Here is an 8,223-nt window from a genome sequence, read left to right on the forward strand (position 1 = left end):
AATTTGAAAGGATTTGTGAACTTTTTGTATACGAGAAATTAAGATATTCAGGTAAAAGTAAATTAAGATTTTGTAAAACTTTTGGTATAGTGAAATTTGTTATTGTTGTTTTCATCATCTTTATCGTTGATTATCCTGTGTTCATATTGGTGAGACATTTACTAATGATATCATGGCATTACAAAACAAAAACTTAGGTGTACTGTGTTATTAGGAGACCATAATGTTATATTAGAAAACCATAATTATAAGATTTTTTTTTTGTAATCTCTTTTCCCTATTGTTCTATCCTTGAATTAATGAATTGCAGCAAAGGTGCTTGATGAAATGGTACCCAAAAAGTTTGGGTTCTGTAGTCAGAGAATCTTTTGCATTACATAAGCTGGTATATATTGGGAGTTATATCATTGAATTTAATTATGAAAGTATGGCAAATCAGTCTTGTCACATTATTTATTGTCCCTTTGATTGCACTTGTTTGTGGTCTCTATGCTTTTGTCACCATTGGTCTTATTGCCAAAGTAAGAAAGTCCTATGTTTAAAGCTAATGAGATTGCTAAAGGAGTTAGCATTTTCTTTGATCTACTTGTGTAGATATTACTTCGGTTAGATATACCTTAACTCGTTAGCTTAAACTTTTAAATGAGAAAAAGTTGTTGAAACGTCTATTACGTAGTGGATTCTTATGTTAATATTTGTCAATATATATGTAACGGGAGTAGTGGTTTTATTCTTGTCCTTTTTTTTTATTTCTTTCTCTTCTGTTCTTTTACCTTTCAAATTCTAGGAAATGTTAGAACATTTCAAGAATTTTCTAGAGAAGAAATGGTCGTAAATTTATACAAAGGAGCTCTCAAGATTACCTACAAGTATGGTAGAAAAGTAGGGTTCGCTATGGGATTGGGCCTGGGATCAATGCATAGTGTCCTTTTCTTGTCATAGGCTCTGTTGATTTGGTTTACCAGCATTTTTGTTCACAAAGGCATTGTCAATGGTGGTGACTCCACCACAATGCTTAATGTTGTCATTTATGGCTCGTAAGTCCTTCATTTATCTCAATATCAGATTGTATGTTATTTACATTCAATTGCAAATTTTGTGCTACACATTATAGAAAAAGATCACTACAAGAAGTGGGGAGACTCCCAACGCACGAAAACGTCGATGAAAGTGGTAAAGACGTCGGGAAACGAATTCTCGACGCCAAAAGGAAAGTTGGAAAGACCGTTTGAAGAAACGCGTCGGGAGACCGATTCCCAACGCGTCACCAACAAGGCGTCGAGAATAATCTTCTTTCGACATCTTCTTTATCGATGTCTTCAATGCGTTGGTATTAGGTAATCCTCGACGTCCACAATTCCGAAGTCATCTGTACGTTAGGAATAACTACTCCTAATGTGTTTATATCTGACGTCGTACATGCATTGAGAATAACTATCCTCGATGTGTCTATATCCGACTTTATTCATGCATCGGGTATAACTATCCCCGACGTGACGTTTGCAACATATTCCTGACGTTTTATTGCATCGAAAAACATTTTTAATACATTTTTTATATTTTAAATATGTAATTTTTATTTTTTCTAAAATATTCACATTCCTTTTCGATTAAATTAAAAATTCAAAATAAATTAGTAAATTAAGAAATACAAAGACAAATTCAACAAAAAAAATTAATGTTCATATACAAAGAAGTTCAAAAAATGTAACAGCGTTCATAATACAAAAAATTTAATGTTCATAATACAAAAAAGTGCAAAGAAAGTCGTACGTCTCCTAACGAGCCTCGTACATCATTCTACACCGCAGGTCCTACAATTATACAAAAGTGGCTAAATTTAGTACATATCATCACTGTATACTGTCATTTCAAAAACTTAAGAATAATGAAAACATATATACGTACCGCAAAGCTAGGGATCATGTAATAGTAGTCCTTGTTGTGCCCGAATCATGTCTTCTATCAACTTTCGTATTCATTCTACTTATGAAACTAACGCTTCGTGATTTCTTGTTTACTTTTCAATTTGTTGCATAGCTTGATCAAGCTTAGCCTATAATTAAAGCTCTACTGTGGACTATGGACATGACGTTGTGGAACTGCTCGCACTCGTCATCTTGTGGGCCTTCGACTTGGGTCTCCAACCAAGACCTTTTGAGTAGCCCGGTCGTCTACCTAACACCATCTTGCATATCTCATTCCCGGAGAGTGGCTGACTACCCTCTCGGGTAGGTGGGTTTGGAGTTCTAGCATTTGATGCTGCAACAAATTTAGAAATTATCTTAATAAATAAAATATTTTATATATTAAAGAGGCAAATAAAAGCAGAAGTGTTGGTTAGATAACTTACATGCACATCCTCTGCAGCTTGGGAGACGAACATCCCATCTCGAACGTGTGTTTTCCGGAACAAGTCCACATGGTAGATCGACTCCCATCTTTGCTCAACGAGCTTATGCTGTCATTGTAGAAACGACTTTGACCCGCTACTCTAATTGTAAGGCTGCTTCTGTCTAGCAGCCTTATTCGTCCATGATTGCTCCTATATGAAAATAATTATATTGTTTATTTCTTATACATATTAAAAGTGAAATCATAATTAACTATGACAAAGGATTCAATTGCTCACTTGGAATGCACCTCATGTAGTGGTCACAAAGAAAGTGCTAATCCTCATCACATCCCACCAATAGAAGTGGTGGGTTGTCACGAGCCTCCTCGGGGTCAATGTACTTTTTGAAGTGTTTGTGACAGTCGTCCCGAAACTCTTTAAAGGTACTGAGCATTTGATGCTCAACGAACCTATTTATTGCTTGATCATTGAAATCAAACATAAAAAACCGTTACATAATACAAAAACAACACATTAGCTTGGTTAACTTAAATATATTTCAAATGAAATCATAAATTTGTAGTGGAATTATCTGGAGGTCGCCCTTGATGACCTTGATGTATTTTCTGCCTATGTTCACCCACTTAAGGCAACAGATGAGAAATGTCTTTTGCATACACATGCCTGTTACCTGGCTGAAGCAAACGACATGCGGGAAAATAGGCTTTTTCGTGCAAGGGGCAATCGTCATCGGAATCTATCTATTGGTTGCAACGTAGTGCTCCAACTCTTAGAGTCGAGACTGCGCACGTCTTCTAGGAGTCAGAGTCGTAGATGGTTGAGAAAACGACTTTGCTCAATAAATTATAAGAACATATAATGTTAGAAAAAACTTGAAATAATCCTAAGTTAAAATGTATACCATTATTAGACTCATCCGAATTGTCGCCCACCGATGACGACCCTCCTGCAAGGTTATTTAAATTGTCTTCAAACTCGAGGAACATAGCATCCGTCTCGAGGAAATTAGTGTGTGGGAATGACGACATAGTGCCTATTGACATAGAAAACAAACATTCAATAAGCAAATACGAACACATAGCTAGAATCGAAATATATAAACTACATAAATATGTGGCTACATGGTTCGTCACTATAATTCATCGTCGTCGCTTATTCCACTTGCATGTGACAAGTGTTCATCCACATGGTCGATGAAGTCGTCAGTGACATGACGCGCAATCAGTCTTTCAACGATTATGGGATCAACATCAGTCCTACACAGAGTGTCATCCTCGATGTGCTCATCCACTCGATGGTTGATAACGATTTCTAGTACATTCAGGTGCTCATTCTCAACATCGTCCACTTTTAGCACATGCTTATTTTGGATGACTTGTACAACTTTCCAATTGCTACAATTTTTTGGGTCATCTATGTAAATAACTTGATGTGCTTGCTTTGCAAGAATTATAAGTTTCTCTACGAACAAAAAACAGGACGTGTTGAGAGATTTGTACCCTAGTTCAATGTGTGTTCTTTGACTTTTGTTGATGTTTGTGTCATACCACCGACACTTAAATAGACAGACATTTCTTCCCAACAGATATTGAATGTGCAATACTTCGTCTATAACGTCGTAGAATTATTGTCGCCACTTCCACTTGCATTGCTTTCACCAATGACCATCAGTCCATTGTTTTGTATAGTGCGTCAGAAATCAAGTTCTGACGTCTGAGATCTCAACCCACCCACGATGTATCCATTATAATAATGAACGTCAAATGATGGTCCCATCGCAAGTGAGAAGAAATCATGAGATAGATTTTTCGACTTACACAGTTCTATAACCTGAAATCAATGTGACAACGATTTTACACATTCACGTGCTTAAATACGTTAGTGCATACATGTCACAAAAAAACTTGCTATATACATGTGCTCGAAACCATTCAGGGAATCCCCGTTGATGTCTTTTATATAAACCCATAACATTTTGAGCATGTTGACGTATTAGCCTCAAATGTTTCCTGATGGGGATGATTATGAGTTTAATTTGTGTAACAACAATGTATAATAAATGCTCAACAACTATACGTAAGAATTACAAAGATAAGGAATGCTTATTTGCAATACTCTGATATTTCGTCAACATTGTTGAGTATGTACCAATGGAAGAGTCATTTCTCTTCCTCTAATATAGTACGACGAGTTGATGCACCTAAGGGTCATACTTTCTGCTTGAAAATTTCAAACTCACTAATTACCTCGTCCTATACAATGGTATCATCATTTCGCTCATCTCTTATGAATTTAGTCTCTATACCACTTAGGTAACAAGAACAAAAGGTGCTCGATTCATTCATCACATAGACTTCTGCAATTGACCCCTCTGGACGTGCTTTATTTCTAACATACTGTTTTAAAGTGCATAGACTTCTTTCAATGGGATACATCCAACTATAAGAAACTGGACCAGTAACCTTGATTTCTTATGGTAAATGAATGGCTAGGTGTACCATAACGCTAAAGAAGGCAGATGGAAATATTTTTTCCAACTTACAAAGTATGATTATGATCTTTGCTTGCAATCTATCCAAATCACTTACTCTTATCGTTTTGGTGCACAAGTCACAAAAAAAATTACATAATTTGGTAATAACAGTGTACACGTTTTTCGGTAAGAATGCTCAAATACCAATAGGTAGCAGTCAATGTAATAAAACATGACAATCGTGCGTTTTGAGTCTTGATATTTTTCCCTCTCTTTCATGCATACATTGCGATATATTGGAAACAAATCCATCAGAAAACTTAACTAATTTCAGGATCTTGCAAAACTCAACTGTTCACTGATATGAGGCTTGACAAATTGGTTACCAACTTCTATAAGGTGTAAATCCTTTCTTATCTTCAGATCTGTAGGTCCAACCGAGCATTCATGGTATCCTTGGTTTTTCCTTTGATATTCAACAACGTACCAACCAAATTATCACAGACATTCTTCTCAATATGCATTACGTCAAGTTTGTGATGTAACAATGGTCTCGACCAGTAAGGAAGTTCGACAAAAATATTTTTCTTCGTCCAAATAAGAGCTCTCTTTCTTTTCTTATCCTTTATTGAAAGATGTTTACTCATAACTGGAAACTCCAATTGATCTAGTTGTTCTAAGATTTCGTGCCTATTCATCACCACTAGAAGAGCCCTACGCTCTACCTTTCTATCGTGTAGCCTACATCTACGTCACACGTGGTTCTCTGGAAGATAGTGTTTATGTCCCATGAAGGATATTCTACCTCGCATCCTGAACGACGATTTATCACCCATGCATATGGGACATACCTGATACCCTTATGCTTCCATCCCTCTACATCAGTTGGATGTCTCAACACATCATTTGTTTCAACACGTTTATCCCTATGTCATCTCATGTCAGTGGACCCTTTCTACGATATAAACAAGCGTTGTAATCTCGGTATCAAAGGAAAGCGGCGCAATACCTTATGCGAAATATTTTCCCTCTATTATGATTAACATTGTACCAAGTCTCGCCACATGTAGAACACTGTTGCAAATCAGCAAACTCTTTCTAGTACAATACACAGTTGTACTTGCATGCGTGAATAGTCTCATATCTCAATGCCAAGTCACGAAGTTTTTGTTTGGCTTCATAAAATGAACTAGGGATAGTACTACTACACATTGGAAACGCTGCTCTTAAGAGTTCTAACAACATATCAAACGACTTGTTACTCCAACCATTTAAAACATTTACATGCATTAACTTAACCAAAAAATTGAAGGACGAAAATTCAGAACAATCGAGGTACAACTCATTACGTGCTTCATTCAACAAATCCTGAAATATGTTTGTTCTATCTTCATCTATATCTATTGTTTAAGTCCCTAAAACATAAATAGATTTTATTAGAAACATATTCCTCTTCTTTCACATCCTAAACTTACTCCCATGAATATACAATCTCTCAAAATTTTCACTAAAACTAACTTCAAACTATGGAGACTACCATAGCTACAAGATAGCCAACACAACCTAATTATTAATCACAAACAACTTCAATCTTTGCATCTTACCCACCCTTTCCAACAACACTACCTTACAAGCTATCCTACTACCACCTCTTTAAACCCTCAGAAGTACAAACAAATTCAAAACAAAAAAGTCTACCATAACTGCAGAATAGCCATCTCAAATCAACAACAAAGTTATTCAAAACTACTAAAAAATAAGCTATTATAATTGAATTAAAGGCTATCATAACTGCATGATAGCCAAAACGAATCTTAACAGATATTATAGAATTTTTAACACAATAATAGCCATTGTCCCCACTCCCCCCCCCCCCCTCCTCAAATTTTCAACCCTAATTCCTCAAAATTTTCAATTCAACCCCCCTCTCAAAATTTCAATTCAACCCACCCCCTTAAAAATGCAATTCAAACATCCCTCTTTAAAATTTCAATTCAAGCCCCCCTCCTCAAATTTCAATTCAACCACTTTCTCCTCTACCCCATTCAAATATTCAATTAAGCCCCACTCCTCCTCTTCAAAGTCAACCCACACATTCAAAATTTCGATTCTCCAAATTAAGTTCTCAAATACCCCCACTTCAAACCACATTCGAAATTCTCATTTCAAAAAACAAAATCTATTCCTAAACAATATCCTACAACTAATTCATCATCAAAATTCTAAAACTAATTTTTAAAAACAAAAAACTAAACTATTTCAATAAACCTAATCTAAAACTAACATTTTTTTAAGATTTAGGATTTTAAACTTACCTCAACTAGGAATGTGTGGTGGCAGACAACGAGAGAGGGACGACACGGTAGGGTCACGGCAGCGAGGACAACGCAGCGACATCTGGGCAACTCTTCTCTTCGATCGTTGGTGGAATCGTTCTCTCGTCTTGTCTCTCGTTCGTTTCGATTCTGTGTTTCATAGAACTGAAACATGAATTTTATAAGGGAACTCCCAACACAACACGAAAACATCGGGAGATCCCCTTACTCTTGATGTCATTCTCAACGAATAACTGATGGCATCGAGGATCTCGCATTACTCCGAACACTCTTCCTGAAGCATAAAAATAACGTCGGAAGATTGCCTTAATGAAGTCGCCAACGCCATGTAGATGCGTTGGAAATATCTGACTGGCATAATTAATGTTCGATAACTTCCGACTGATAGTTCCCGACGCTTGCATGTTATGTCGGGATAAGTTATTATTCTCGACGTCTTTTTCGAAGTCTATATCACGGCATCGGGAAAAGAACATTCACCCAATGTGTGAAAATTGGCGTCGCGATAATGTGTCTTTCCTGACGTTTGTTATTTGGACGCCTTTTGCTATGTCGGGAGAACCTCGATTTCTTGTAGTGGATTACCCCCACACTTAAAAGGAATGAATGCTTGAAGACATTTTACATAAATGAGTTTCTTACTATAACTTAAACATTAAAACAAAATATCTAAAGTCTTTGATTTTCTAATGCAAAATCTAGAACTGCCCACGTTGATTTCTAACTGTGATTAAATTAGGCAAATCTGTATAAAACAAGGTACAATAGTTTGAGCTTTTCCCCACAGTTTGATCTTTGTTTAGCTGATGTTGTACATTAGCTACTAAATAAGGATTATTAATGGTTTCTCTTGTTCAGGTTATTTAATTCAAATGCCTCTATAATTTTCAAAGATATGGAAGGGATGAAGGTATTTTTTTCAAAAAAAAAAAATATATATATATATATCAAAATGGACACAGTATTTCTTAGCATTGGGAAGGCCTCTCCCGACGCACTCTGCCCCTTCCGACGCCCGACACACGTTTATGAATTGGGAGATCCTTTCTTGATCCATT

The sequence above is a fragment of the Cucumis melo genome, chromosome 1 (genome assembly GCF_025177605.1).
Source record: "Cucumis melo cultivar AY chromosome 1, USDA_Cmelo_AY_1.0, whole genome shotgun sequence".
Classification (NCBI taxonomy): domain Eukaryota; kingdom Viridiplantae; phylum Streptophyta; class Magnoliopsida; order Cucurbitales; family Cucurbitaceae; genus Cucumis; species Cucumis melo.